We start from the raw sequence: 15,959 nt of genomic DNA, 5'->3' as shown, positions 1-15,959 counted from the left end.
CAATTGTCGTCATAATTGATGGAAACTACAATGATGGAACTTCCAATGCTCACCCTTAGCCAAGGCTTTTATCTAGATTGATTGTTGTTCACTTTTGTTAGCTTGAATTCTCACACTAAACTCCAAACCATAAAAGACTTCCTAATCAATGATGTGCATTCTAAGGCAATTCTTAGGGAAGACAACTCAAGACTAATACTCTCGGTTATTGATTTTAGATTTGTTTGATGAGCAATTGCGTGTCAGTCTAGACTATACTCACGATTGGATTTATTGCTAATTTCTATACCGGCATAAAATTCTCTCATCAAAATGGTGTCGTTGTCGGAGATTTGCATATATGTGCCATGTTATTGGTTAGTGTGAATATGTTGATATGTGAATACTTGCATTTTCTTTTGATTGTTTGTTTGTTTGATTACTAGTTAGGATTAGTCTTTGTTTAGTTCAATTTGTTGACATGAACTCAATACTTCCTTCATCGTATGACGCGTTCACAACCGGACCCGAGCTTAGCCCCATTTGATTCGGAAATCGAAAGAACTTTGCTTCACATTAGGCAAGCTCGGAGGCGGTTAGCCTTTGAGGGTAGTGAAAAAGGTTTTTACCATTTCACCAACCATATCCGAGGTTAATTTCGAATCGTCATTCGAAGAAGGCACTATCTACTCTTCCGTTGATACTACTAATAGTTCTTCTCTTGATCTAGGAGCCGACACAATGGCCGCTTCAAGGAGAGTTACTCTCAAGGAAGCAGGTGCACCGAACTTTGTTCTTCAACCTTTTCATGTGCTTCACTCAAACTTGAATACAAACTTTGAACTTAAGACCGTTTTAATCAATCTTTTACCGAAGTTCTACGGATTTTCCGCACAAAATCCTATTAAACACCTTAAGGACTTTCAAGGTGTGTGCTCAACAACTAAGCGGGAAGGATCCGATAACTACAACTTTCCTTTTTCTTATGTTATTATTATTTCCAACATGAATTTCTTATATACATAACATATGTATTTGTATTTTTTTCCCTGCTGAGAGGGAAAAAGAAGCGAGTGTGATGCTGATCCGCACCATGCTGGGTCCTTGGATGCAAACATGCACAATTTGCAGCCAAAAAATTAATACCTTCATATGATTTCTTATTTTGACATATCACGAACTTTAACAACTGAATTTCAGCATTTTTTCAAACAAAATATCATCTTTATGTTTCAAAATAAATGTCATTTTGACTGATTTGATATATCTTCAAAAAGAATAGAAGATCTAGCATATTAATATATTCACTTAGTCAAAATGACATTTATTTTTGAAACAACCGAAATTTAAAAAATTGAATGTGATGCATTAATTGGCACATATCCCTTTATACTTATACCTCGTAGCCCAAAACAGGTAATGAAGGAAGTTCAACCCACTAAGCACACACATTAGCCAATAGAACCTCTTAAGATGATAGTGATTAAGATTAGCACCAGATAACCATGGCTTATGGTTAGAGCTACCCGTTGCACTATTCACTATTGACACAATCACTGAACTCAGATAATACCCCATTGCCAAAGAAGCCCAAGAAAGTGAAGTAGCCAATGATCTCATCCTAATTGGTGCCTCAGAGAAGAAGAATTCCAACAACCCAGCCAGTGTGAAAAGCTCAGCAGAACCAAGAAACAAGTACTGAAATGCAATCCAAAGGAATGTTATAGGTAATGGCTTTGTTGTTGCTCCATTGTTTTCATCAATTAAGCCTGAATTAGTGGCTACCCTTTTTCTCTTTACTTCAACAACTGCAGCCATAGCCATTGCAACAATTGATAGAAACAACCCAATTCCTATTCTCTGGAGATGAGTGATACCCATTTCAGATTTTGTGGCTTTTCTTGCATATGGGATTATATAATGTGGTCATAGATTGGTGCTATGAACATTATGAAGAGAACGGAAAAAACTGGTAGTGATGCTGGTGGAACCTTTAAGGAACCAAGCTTTGTGTTCATTGTTGCAGCTTGTTCTACTGAGAATGTTGATAATTGAGCTAAGCAACAGTTTAGCATTATTGTGCATGCAAATATTGAAAGCACTTTTAGTACTATTTTGACATCTTCAACTTGTTGCACTGTGCATTGTAGTGATGATGATGAGTTTGAAACTGCTTTGTTGAGGAATCTTAGGGAAGCTGTTAGAGTCTCATTATCATGTTGAGTTACTGATTTTGATGTTTCTGGTTCCTCTGATTCTTTTCTGTTACCTGATGAGTGTGGATTTGAAGGGCTTGGAGTCATGTTCACAACAGCACTACTTGAGTTCTTGTAGATGCAGTTGTTAAGTGTTGCAGAAACAAGAACCTGCTCAATTTTTAGAAAATGTTATCATAGGAGAACAATGGTATTATTACTATAGGTGTTAATTATTAATGTATAATAAGATTGAGTAAACCTATTACAATCTTGTTCTTGATCTTAATCACAAAGAATTCAGTTATTTGTTGGAATTGAAAATGACAAATTTATCCTTGAGAAAGGGTCATAGATTAGTAATTTTATTAATTTAAAGAAAAATCAATAAAAATACCTATATTTATCGATACGAATAACGCTAAGTTTAGGATAAAGAGATTTTTATATGCACAGAATAAAAAAAGTACCTAATCTTATTTTGAAATTAACAAAAATAAAATAATATAATTCTATATGATAAATATCCAACAATTTAACGAAGAAAAATTTCATATCTCCACATTTTTTTTTCACTGCAGAATGGATTTATCGACAGGGTGCAAGAAAAGCTACAACAATTTCGTGTCCCATTTCTCTGACTAAAGCTAGAATGCTGGAAAATATATTCCTATCTTCTAAATATATGAATAATTTGTGTTTTTTTTTCTTTTTTGAATGTGGAATGATGATCTACTACAACAAAATAATATTGAAAAATGAATTATCCAATAAAATAATAAATTTAACGTTGCAAATCTTTTTTTAGAGAAAGATTAGAGGTTACTCAATAAGCATATGTACTTGAAAAAAAAGCCTAACTACCAATTTGATACTCAAAAGATTTAGGTATTGATAAAAAGATCACGATAAATCAGTTTTTAAATGATTTGAAATGCGACAAAAATAATTAATAAATATTATATTTTTTATAAGTAATAAAACAAATTTTGTATTCAACACGTGTCTTATTTATTTAATCTGAATTTTCGTGCCAACGTTTAAATAAATAATTAAATATTTAAAAGTTGCACAAAAACAATTTACCACAAAATTTAATCTCTAAATTTTTTATTTTTTAAAAAATTTAGTCATTCACAATAAAAAAAATTCACTTAACATAAAATTATAAAATTTTAATGATGAAAATATCTTATTTTTCTAATGATACTTATAAAAAATTATATCAAAATATGATTTCTAATGAACTATTAATTCAGTGATCCAATAACTTGATTTAGTCGATTACTAGTACGATTTTGATAACTATACTTTTAATATTATGTTAAAATCTTTTGAACTTGAATTATAGTTTTTTATTTTTTTTGCTATGTTGAGATGTTATATTTTGGTTTTCAAAAATATTATTAATACACTAAATCTGTCGCTAAAATCAACCATTATGTATTTGCGTATAAATATATGTGTTATTTAATTTATTTTTAAAGTATATTTTATCTTATAACATATATTTTTTATTAAGGACTAATTTTAATTTCCTTACCATTTACCACATCTACATGTTGATGATGAGGATCGAGGGAGGAGTTCGTTGTTGATAATGTTGGTGCTGTAGAATTTGGTGGGTGATGTTACTAGTTTTCATTCTTGGAAAGAGTTGGGATGGAAGTGGTGAAGAGTTGAGACTTGGAGATGAGTAAGTTAGAGTTATAGTTGAGAATTCAAAGCTAGGTTAGGTTAAATTGAGTACTTTAGATCTTTTTTTTATAGGTTTTAGGATTTTGATAATTTTATCAACTTGAGTTTTTTTTATGGATACAATAAATTTTAGTTTTTTATTGATAGATTTATCAACTTTTTAAATATTTGTAGGTATAAATAATAATTTATTTACTATAATTAAGAGTAATTTTATCAATATATTAATCGAAAAAGAAAATATTCAAATAATATAAATTTTAAATTATTTTGAGTGCTCCATTTGCCGGAGACAAATTTCATGATTGGCCAACATCTATTCAAATTGAAATGTGTAAGAATTCATATTTTTGAGAATTAAATAATTAACTATTTATGGGTTAATATATTATATTAAAATATAATTTTAAAAAAATTATTTTTAATAAAATAATTATATAAAATTTTATACTTATTAAAATTTAATTTAATTATTATTTATTTAATTAAATTTAAATTATTTATCAAAAAAATAATTTAATAAAATAAAAATTAAATTAATTATTATTATTATTATTATTATTATTATTATTATTATTATTATTATTATTATTTAAAAAAAAAAGAGAAAAGAGAAAAAAGTGGCCGAAGCCATTTGGGAGAAGGAAAGAAATCAAACGTGTTTTAATTTCATACATATATACGTGTGTAACATTATAAGATCATGCATATGTATATATATATAAGATTTTGACACCTAAACCCATGTGTTGTTTAACATTTTCCCTAAACATGATCATTAGTTCTAAGCCGGACTTGCATGCTTCATTTTCTAGTAAAGCGAGAAAGAAAGAACCGAGAGAGAAGAGAGAGTGAACTTCTTTAATTTCCAGCTTTATTTTTTTTCGATTTGTAATTTCAATATAAAATTTAATTCGATAAAAGTGTTAGAATTCTTCTTTTCTACGTGTTGATATCACTTTTATTCAATAAAAATTGACGGTGACGTAGCTTTTTTTTTTCAAAAATTTAGCCAATTAAAATTTTAGGAGACACAGACGATTTTGACATTTTCTTTTTAAGCAACTCGATCAAAAAGCTTCTCGAAAGTTTTCATGAATTCTGATTTCATACGAAAGTAGGAAATTTCATGTTGAAATTCACTGTTTTAATTTATGAATGCTATGGAAGTCTAGTGGATATTTGCAAATAATTTATGATTGTTTGGAATGACTGAATGATAAGTTTGAATTACACTTGTGACTAAATGTGATGAATATGTATTTGATTTCTTGATTGTTTAGGAATGTTGAAAATTTTGATTGTTGAGTTAGAAAGTCGGTTTGATTTGTTGGTATTGAACTGAGATTTGAAAATGATTTCTGATTTTGGAAATGTTTGAAAAGAAGTTGAGAATGATTCGGTTGGGACCCGAAAAGGGTGGCAAAATCCGAATTTTAGGAGGGATGCTGTCGAAATTTTATTATGAAAATTAAGACTTTGTTTGAAATATTTAGAAAAAGTTTGGACTTGAGAAAATTGTATTATTTGGCTTTTGATTTATTAAGAAAAGATTTACATTTGGGTTTGATTTATTAAGAAATACCATATGTTTTGAGTTTGATTGTCGTCCTCCCTAAAGTTTCGAGACTCTGCCGTGAGATTTATTTAATAAATGATTCTTTTAAAGAGGTTTAAATTTGAAATGGTTTTGAAGTTGGGTTGGAAAATCATGGTTAAGAAAGAACTGATTTTTGTATGAAAGAAGAACTTGTTGTAAGTAAAATGGTTTCGGAGGTTTGGAAAGGTTATAAAGAGAGGTGTAGGTTTTAAATAAAAATGACTTGAATTCGGTTTATTAAGTAAAGGGATCTCTGCCACAGAAAAGCAGAGGGCAGTGACTGATAAACCCCAATTTGATGGTTTATCTTGTACTTAATTTAGGGGATTTTATAACCTTTCTTATGTTTATTCACTAAAATAACATGGTTTTGTAATTCTACCTTAATTTGGGTTTAAGCATAAAAACATGCTTTTTAGATCCTTAAATTGGTAATTTTAATTCATCTTTTATTCCACTAGATGCCTTGATGTGTTTGTTAGTGAATTCAGGTTGAAACGGCTAGGAATGGATCAAAGCAATGAAGAGAAAAGCATGCAAAGTGAAAAATTCATGAAAAATTAAGGATTTGGAGTGCCTACATCGACGCACACACGTGACAGACGCGCACGCATGGAGATAAAGTCGCATGGTGACACGTACGCGTGAGAAGAAAATGCCAAGCGACGCGTACGCGTCGCAGCACGCACGTGACCTCGTTAAAGTGAAAACGCTGAGAGTGATTTCTGAGCTTTCCAGGCCTAAATCCAACTAATTCCAGAGACTATGCAGAATTCAAGATGGGTCAAGGGGGAAGCACTTAGGATAGTTATAATGAGCCTTTAGTTAGTTTTCTAGAGAGAGAAGCTCCCTCTTCTTTCTAAAATTAGGTTAGGATTAGGTTAATTTCTCTTATATCTAGGTTTAATTTCTTGCTTTTATCTTGCTTTCTTTACATTTCCTTGTTCTATTGTCTTGATTCCATTAGTTCCCCTTGTTAATCCCTCTTTTTATGCCCTTTTATGTTGTTACACTTTTGTTGGAATTGGCTTCCCTTTTAACGCAATTTCATATTTTTATGTTCCTTTATTGTTCAATTGCTTTGTTATTGTTATTTCCTTGCATTTGGTAGTGTTAGATTTTATATTTCTTGTCATTCTATTATGCTTTCCTTTTATGCCTTCCAAGGTTTTCACAAAATGCTTGTTTGAATTTTAGAGTAGATTTTTGTGTTCTTTGCTTGGGATGGTAACTGAGGTGAACTTGAGTTGCTAATGTCCAAGTGATTGATGATTGGTATCCCTTGACTCTAGCTTTCACTAAGTTAATTAGTGAGGTGGCTAGGACTTATGGATTAGGATTAAGGTAGCTCATTTGACTTTCCTTCACTTGTTGGAGGATGACTTAATGGGATTGATCCTTGCAATTATCATGTTGTGGTTAGTAACAAGGATAAAGATCCTTAACCATCAACCCTTGCTAAGACCTTTTTATCATTTGAGTTTTCTTTACTTTTTTGTCATTCATGTTTCTTGTTCCTTATCACAAAATCCTAAAATATACAACCCACAACCAATAACATGAACACTTTCCTGCAATTCCTTGAGAGACGACCCGAGGTTTAAATACTTCGATTTTTTTTATTGGGGTTTTTACTTGTGACAACCATATTAAATTCTGATTGAGGATTTATTGTTGGTTTAGAATTATACTTGCAACGAGATTTCATTGAGAAATTATTTACTGACAATTATCCTACGTCAAATTTTTGGCACTATTGCTGGAAAATTGCAAATGTGTGCCTTGTTATTGGTTATTATATATATGTGAATATTGGGAATATGTTTGTCTTTTGCTTCTTTGTTAGTTTTTGGTAGTTGTAGGAGTTTTTTCTCTTGATTTGTTACTAGTTTTTGTTTTTATTTTCCCTTGCTACGATGAATTCTCACCACTTTGGCTATGAGTTTGGTTCAAATTATGTTGTAGAAAATGGAAACTACAATGACAATATGCATCAAGGATGGGATACTCAAATGTGGGAGGAGCCTCAAGCTTATGACCAACTTTCTTGGCAACAACCTCCTCCTGTCTCTTATGGGTATAATTCCATTCCTAATGCATATCTATCTAGTGGATGTGGTGATCCTCATTATGGTTGTCAACAACCACCACCATATACCTATGAGCCTCATCCTCAACAATGCCTTCAACCATACTCACAAGTCCCTTTTTACCAAATACCTTCCTATGACCCTCATCCATCATGTAACCAATCACCCTTACTTCATCCTTGTGACCATTATGAGAGAAAACCCAAAGAACCACCCACATTCCAATACAATTACTTCCAAGGACCACAAATTCCATACACATCACCTCCATACCCTTACCAAGAAGAACCACCTTCCTATCATGAATCCTCTCTTCCAAACAATGAACCCTCCTATCCACTCCAATCTCCAATAGATGAAACCCTTGGTCTTATTCTTCAAGGGCAAGAAGAGATAAAAAGGGAGGTACTAGAATTCACGGCCACCTTGACCGAGGTAGTAAACCGATTAGCCTCCCAATGTTTGAACACTCAAAGTACTCCCATGGCCACATGTGGAGAATCAATTGAAGAGCATAGCATGAAGGAGAGATTGGAAACTCTTGTGGAAAATGAGAAATGTTACTTTGTTTTAGAATAATTAGAGGAACCTATGATTGTTGAGGAAGATGAAGAAGTGGTTGAAGACTTAGGAGATGCGGAACCTCCATGGGAATCTAGAGTTAAAGAGAACCCCTCCAAGAAGATTGAATTTGATGTTGAGGAGAAAAGTGCACAACCTCCAAGGCATGTTCCATATGAAGAATTGGACGAGATAGAGGAAGAATTGAGTTTCCTTGGTGATGAAGATCATGCATCAAACCTTCTTGGTGGTGAATCCTTTGAACTTGAAGAACCTTCTCCCGGTGGGATAAAAAGCAATGTGGAGGTAGATTTTTCTCATCCTCCCATTTATGATTTAAGTGATGGAGAAGAGTTAGATGAAATTGATGAACAAATGATTGAATTTGAAAAATCTTGTGAAAAGGTGGAAGTCCTTAGAAAAAGAAGGACGGGAGTTGAATACGCTTTGTCAAGATCCTTGGAAGTTTCTTTACCTAGATTGTCATCTACTCCTACATTTGAGTGGGTAAAACTCATCTCTATTAGCTTTATGGTCTCACTTGAGTATGGCTTGCTTGAAATAGATGGTCAACTTAGGGCGCTTTGCGCGGTGAAGCGTAAGAGAAGGATGTTTAGTGGTTGGCGTTGCAAATCAAGGCTTATTCTGGTCAACTCATCAAAGATGAGATACAAAGGGTGGACTAGTGCTCAACTAGACGGGTCTAGAAGGAGTGTTTGGTATTACATTGAGAATTCCTCTTGCTTGCGACCCGGATGGATCAATGATGATCAACTTGAAGACGAGTGTAGAAATAAGATTTGGGATCCCAGCATACATGAGGATCAATTTTGGGAGCCATTAGCTTGTGTGGAACTTCATTAAAGCTTGGTGATATTAATTTTGAAGAATGGAGCTTATTGGAAGTCTAAGCCTTGGTGGATGTTCAAGGATGGATTCAAGCACAAGCCACCTTGATGAGGAGCTCCCCAAAAGTCCAACTTAAGGACAGTAAATAAAAGTGCTAGGTGGTAGACACCCCACCATGGTAAACTCTTTTCATTTTTCTCTTTTTGTAAATATTGGTAAAAATTAGTTCAATTTCATGTTTTGTTTAGTTTGTTAAGTTTATTTGGGAGTATAGTAGGTTAAATAAGGTTTTATGGTGTTTTGGTAGGTGTTTGGAGGCTTGGAATGCTTGGTTTGGTGCAAGAAATTGAAAAATTTTGAAAAATAAAGCACCATGCCACGCGTATGCGTGACCCCAGGCTTTTCAACCATCCACGCGTACGCGTGACCCATGCGTACACGTGGATCCAAAATTTTCACCTCCCATACAAAAACCCAAAAGTTGTGCGAGTTTTGGGCTGGAATTGTGCCTTTAGCACAAAACATACCTTTTAGGCCCTTAAATTTGTAATTTTAATTCACCTTTTATTCCACTAGATGCCTTGATGTGTTTGTTAGTGAATTCAGGTTGAAAAGGCTAGGAATGGATCAAAGGAGTGAAGAGAAAAGCATGCAAAGTGGAGAATTCATGGAAAATTAAGGATTTGGAGTGCATACATCGACGCGCACGCGTAACAGATGCGCACGCGTGGAGATGAAGTCGCATACCAAGTAGTACCTCAAGTGAATGAGGGTCGATCCCACGAGGATTGATGGACTAAGCAACAATGGTTGATTAAATTACTTAGTTAGGCAAACAGAAAATGATGTTTGAAGGTTCAAAAGCATTAACAGTAATTCAGAATATCAGAAAGCAAGCAATAAATTGATGTAAATAATATGGGAGAGACAGTTAAGGCTTCAGAGATATCTAATTTCCAGATTGGCTTTTCTTACTAACCATTTTAATCATGCAAGATTTAATTCATGGCAAACTATATGTGACTAAACCCTAATTTCTTAGACTTTTTTAGTCTCCTCTAAAATTTATCAACCGCCAATTCCTTAGTCACTTAATTCCAATTAGAGGGTGAAGTTCAATTCTAGTTTATATGCCACAAAAATACTAATTACCTAAATATAAGAGGATTATATGTCACATATCCCGTTAAGTCCAGATAATTAGAAATTTAAGAGAATATGTTTTCAAGCTGTTGTTCAAGTAAAGAGCTTTTCCAAGTTATACAAGAACTCAATTAGAACAAGGGTCATACTTCCGTTTTACCCAAATTCATAAGATAAAAAACGAAAATAATTCTTGAATTATAAATTAGTACATAAATTAAAATAGAAAAATAATAGTATCAATCCATACAATAGACAGAGTTCCTAACCTTAGCAGTGGAGGTCTAGTTGCTCATGGTTCAGAGAAAAAACTAGGATTCGTAAAAACTGTAAATTGCGGAATGAGGTAGAAGAGAAGAGAAGTCCGAAGGGCTGATTCTTTTCCCTTTTATATCTAATCCTAATTAATGTAAAATATATTTCCTAAAACTAAATAATATCTTTTTCTATTTTAAATAAAATAAAAATTCAATCAAAATTAATTAAGCTTCATGCGCAGCTTTGTATGAGTGCCTGGGGACTACTTGGGTTATTAGGATCCACGCTGAACTTGGAAATTCTTAAGTTTAGCGTGGATGAGGCAGTATGTCTCCTTTGGTGCGTCCCTTGAGTCCACGCTGAACTTGGAAATTCTCAAGTTCAACGTGGAGTGATGTGTGATTCTTCCTTTGGAGCTTTTGATCTGGCGCTAAACTTGGAGTTCCTCAAGTTCAACGTGGGGTTGTACGTATGAAATGGAAAAAAAAATATATTATTATATATCGTTGGAAAACTATGGAAGTTAGCTTTCTAATTCTGCTGGAATCACGTCAATTAGACCTCTGTAGCTCAAGTTATTTTTGTTTGAATGCAAAGAGGTCGGGGTTGACAGCATCATTCACTTTCTTCCTTTTCTGCTACAAAACTCTGTCAAATCCATCCGAATGCTACCTGAAATAAATAGAAATTGCAAACAACTCAAAGTATCATTCATAGTGGCTAAAGTTAATTAAATCTTTATTAAACTCAACAATTTGAATGCAAATTCACTAGGAAAAGATAGAAAAGATGCTCACGCATCACATGGCGACACGTACGCGTGAGAAGAAAATGCCAAGCGACGCGTACGCATGGCCCATGTGTACGCGTCACAGCACGCACGTGACCTCATTAAAGTGAAAATGCTGGGGGCAATTTCTGAGCTTCCCAGGCCCAAATCCAACTGATTCTAGAGACTATTTCATGCAGAATTCAAGATGGGTCAAAGGGGGAGCACTTAGGATAGTTATGATGAGCCTTTAGTTAGTTTTCTAGAGAGAGAAGCTCCCTCTTCTCTCTAGAATTAGGTTAGGATTAGGTTAATTTATCTTAGATCTAGGTTTAATTTCTTGTTTTTATCTTGCTTTCTTTACATTTTCTTATTCTATTATCTTGATTCCCTTAGTTCCCTTATTAATCCCTCTTTTTATGCCATTTTATGTTGTTACACTTTTGTTGGAATTGGCTTCCCTTTTAATGCAATTTCATGTTTTTATGTTCCTTTATTGTTTAATTTTTTGTTATTGTTATTTCCTTGTATTTGGTAGTATTAGATTTTATATTTCTTGTCATTCTATTATGCTTTCCTTTTATGCGTTCCAAGTGATTGACAAAATGCTTGGTTGGATTTTAGAGTAGATTTTTGTGTTCTTGGCTTGGGATGGTAACTTAGGTAAACTTGAGTTGCTAATGTCCAAGTGATTTGATGATTGGTATCTATTGACTCTAGCTTCCACTAAGTTAATTAGTGAGGTGGCTAGGACTTATGGATTAGGATTAAGGTAGCTCATTTGACTTTCCTTCACTTGTTGGATGATGACTTAATGGGATTGATACTTGCAATTATCATGTTGTGGTTAGTAACAAGGATAAAGATCCTTAACCATCAACCCTTGCCAAGACCATTTTATCATTTGAGTTTCCTTTACTTTCTTGTCATTTATGTTTCTTGTCCCTTATCACAAAACCCAAAATATACAACCCACAACCAATAAATGAACACCTCCCTGCAATTCCTTGAGAGACGACCCGAGGTTTAAATACTTCGGTTATTTTTTTATTGGGGTTTGTACTTGTGACAACCATATTAAATTCTGATTGAGGATTTATTGTTGGTTTAGAACTATACTTGCAACGAGATTTTATTGAGAAATTCTTTACCAACAATTATCCTACGTCAGTGACTAAAAAGATATTGAGTGTTGTTGAGCCTTAGTGCCATTTGTCTAGTGAGGACGGCGATACGTAACGCTCACTTAACACAATAGAGACGGCTCAGTGAGGACGGCGATACGTAACGCTCACTAGATGTCATGGGCTTTATGTGTGAATGATTGTGAGGGGATTCCCCTATGTATGGAATGGCTTCCAGGAAAGAGTGGCACATGCTTCAGCTGAAGAATCAGCGCCTGCAAGTACTTGCAGAGGTCATGTTCGGCATACTTCATCTGGAGAATCAGCGCCTGCAAGAAATATAAAATTGCAGAGGTTATGCCGCTGGAATGCCTTATCTGACTTGCAAGTTGGATTGCGTCGGGTGTGGATCGAAACCGACAAATGAGCTCCTTACCTGTGATAGGACTAGACATGCATCATCATTGTTTGTACATTTGCATTTGATTGTATTTGGTTATCTTGTCTCTCTGTGATTATGTTGTTTGTCTTATTGTTATTTGTTTGTGTGTTGATCTGTTTCCTGTGCTATTAGTTTGTGTATTGAGGTGACTGAGAACTGAGATTATGATTGAGATTTGTCTTACGTTCAGAAATTTAAAGAAGGTAATTAATTATATAAAGTAATAGTAAAAAGTATTTTCAAAAGGTTTAATAAAAATATAGTTTTATTGAGTAAAGTTAATTATTTGCATTTTATTTCATTACTCTTACGACATTCCCATTTCCTACTGAGAACGCGTGGTTTGTTCTCACCCCAAAATCTTCCACCCTTTCAGTGACACAGGTTCGAAGACTCAGTTTGAAGCTACGGGTGATTATTAGTCTTATTTGAGTTAAGTTTATGTGTTGAGTCGCTTTCCTAGAATTTCCTCGCCTTTCTTAGTTAAGATTTTATTTTATACAGAGGGGTAGGAGTTGTATCTGAGTTTTATTTGAATTCTTTTGTATGATATTTATTATTCTTACTAACTATGTGACTAGTATTGCTTGGAGATCTTTGATATATGATTTTAATTAATAGAAACAAAACTTTTCGGCTTTTTTTAAAAAATTGAAATACGAAATCAAACTAAATGCTCAGTATTAAATAGTAAATACGGAAAACAGGTCAGTATAACGCCTCACTTTTGGTACGATCATGACGTGCTAAAAGTTAGGGTGTTACATTATGGTATTAGAGCAGTTCGTTCCTATTAGAGCCTTGAGAATGGACTTACAATGCTTCACTGCATACTCTGAGTGTCTGTCATACAATAGGATTGTCTTAATGACAAGAATTTGAGTTTCAGATGCATGACTGTCTATTGATTATTGTTGTTAGTCGACCGTTTCATTTCTCATAGTATTAGGTCTGGCCAACTTAATACTAATGATTTATGTATACAGAACACTAATAGATTATCGTAGACAAAATAGAAATAATAGGTAATGTGAATCACGAGGTTTTGGGGACGTTAGAGGTTACTTTTGAGGGTTTATGCCATTTCAAAGTATGATCTTTGTTTGTGTTGCGTAACTCAGTGCTCTATTTTCCTCTTTTATCATTTGCATTGGAGTTTCTTGCTTCAGATTTTCCTTTTGATATATGATTTGACTATATTTCAACCATTTTTTATCGCTCTTGCATATCTTTGCTCGATTGAAATTTCCACTATTCACTTGATATATTCATCTTTGATATTGCTCATATTCCTCTTTATGAACCATGTGTTCTTTGATTTGGCTTTGAACTTGGTTTCTATTAATAATGATTCTTAAGTATTTGAAGACGTTAGATGTTCTTCTTTGATTAGTTTGCATCAAAACATGTACTTTTACCGTGCCACGTGATAGACGTACTGTTTATTCATTTATTTGTCATCTCTTCCGACCCCTGTTTCAAATCAGATTTGATTATCCATCTTTATCATTATTTGTACACTTCTTGATAAATTATGACCTTTCAATCTGACGTTGAGTTTGTTCTAATTCAACGCATAATCCTTAATTCTTACGCGATTTGAAACATTAAGAGTTACAATTCGTAGCAAGCTAATTATGCGATTAATCCTTCTGCTTCGCATCCTGAAATTTATGTGCTTGCTGCTTAGATTACAACCCTTGACTTTGTGTTCCATTACATAAATGATATAATTTCTTGATAAAAGTTTCGAGCTTGTTTCGATATGATAAACCATCTCTAGTACTTTTCCTCGAAAGTTCTTATTTTGGAATCTTCTTTGAAGAGAATTTTGTTTTGATTCTTTTCCTATCTGATCCTATCTATTCACTTGAATCCTTTTGAGTGTTTATTTTTGACATTGCTTGTATTTTTTTCATGAATTTAGTCTCCTTTTTATAGAGTTCGAATTTATTTTAATATATCAATTTTAGAGAACGAAAATTTTTATAAATAAGGTAAGATATAAAATTCCAAATTTTTGAGAATTAAATAATTAACTATTTATAAGCTAATATATTATATTGAGATGTAGCTTTAAAAAAAATTATTTTTAACAAAAATAATTAAATAAAATTTTATAATTATTGAAATTTAATTTAATTATTATTTATTCTATTGAATTTAAATTATTTATAAAAAAATAATTTAATAAAATAAAAATTAAATTAATTTTTATTGTAGTTATTATTATTATTATTATTATTATTATTATTATTATTATTATTATTATTATTATTATTATTATTATTAAAGTTTAAAAAAAAAAGAAAATAAAGAAAAAAGTGGCCGAAGCCATTTGGGAGAAGGAAAGAAATGAAACGTGTTTTAATTTCATGCATATATACGTGTGTAAAATTATAAGATCATGCATATGTATATATATATAAGATTATGACACCTAAACCCATGTGTTGTGTAACATTTTTTCTAAACATGATCATTAGTTTCAAACCGGTCTTGCATGCTTCATTTTCTAGTAAAGCGAGAAAGAAAGAATCGAGAGAGGAAAGAAAAAATCTGAACTCTTTTAATTTTCAGCTTTGATTTTTTTTTTTTTACGATCCATAACTTCAATAAAAAATTTAATTTTAAAAGTGTTCGTATTTTTTTTCTCTACATGTTGGTGTCATTTTTGTTCGATAAAAGTTGACGGTGACGTAGCTCATTTTTTCCAAGAATTTGACCGATTAGAGTTTTAGAAGACACAGACGATTTCTGACGTTTTTTTCTTCAGCAACTCGGTCAAAAAGCTTCTTTAAAGTTTTCATGGATTCTGATTTCGTACGAAAGTAGGAGATTTCATGTTGAAATTAACTGTTTTAATTTATGAATGCTATGGAAGTCTAGTGGATATTTGCAAATAATTTATGACTGTTTGGAATGACTGAATGATAAGTTTGAATTACACTAGTGACTGAATGTGATGAATATGTATTTGATTTCTTAATTGTTTAGGAATACTGAGAATTTTGATTGTTGAGTTGGAAAGTCGGTTTGATTTGTTGGTATTGAACATAGATTTGAAAATGATTTCTGATTTTGGAAATGTTTGAAAAGAGGTTGAGAATGGTTCTGTTGGGACCCGAAAAGGGTGGCAAAGTCCGAATTTTAAGAGAGATGCTTTCGAAATTTTATTATGAAACTTAAGACTTTGTTTGAAATATTTAGAAAAATGTTGGACTTGAGAAATTGTATTATTTAACTTTTGA

The 15,959-nt window shown here is 32.7% G+C and overlaps 1 pseudogene; it reads right to left on the bottom strand.

Annotated features, from left to right (window-relative positions):
- Positions 1-1,314: 1,314 nt before the first annotated feature.
- On the bottom strand, positions 1,315-2,346 carry LOC112727070 (protein NRT1/ PTR FAMILY 4.6-like; annotated as a pseudogene).
- Positions 2,347-15,959: the final 13,613 nt, after the last annotated feature.

Source organism: Arachis hypogaea, chromosome 2, assembly GCF_003086295.3.
Source record: "Arachis hypogaea cultivar Tifrunner chromosome 2, arahy.Tifrunner.gnm2.J5K5, whole genome shotgun sequence".
Taxonomy (NCBI): domain Eukaryota; kingdom Viridiplantae; phylum Streptophyta; class Magnoliopsida; order Fabales; family Fabaceae; genus Arachis; species Arachis hypogaea.
Note: the sequence above shows the minus strand (reverse complement) of the source record. Positions and strands in the feature narration are given on the sequence as shown.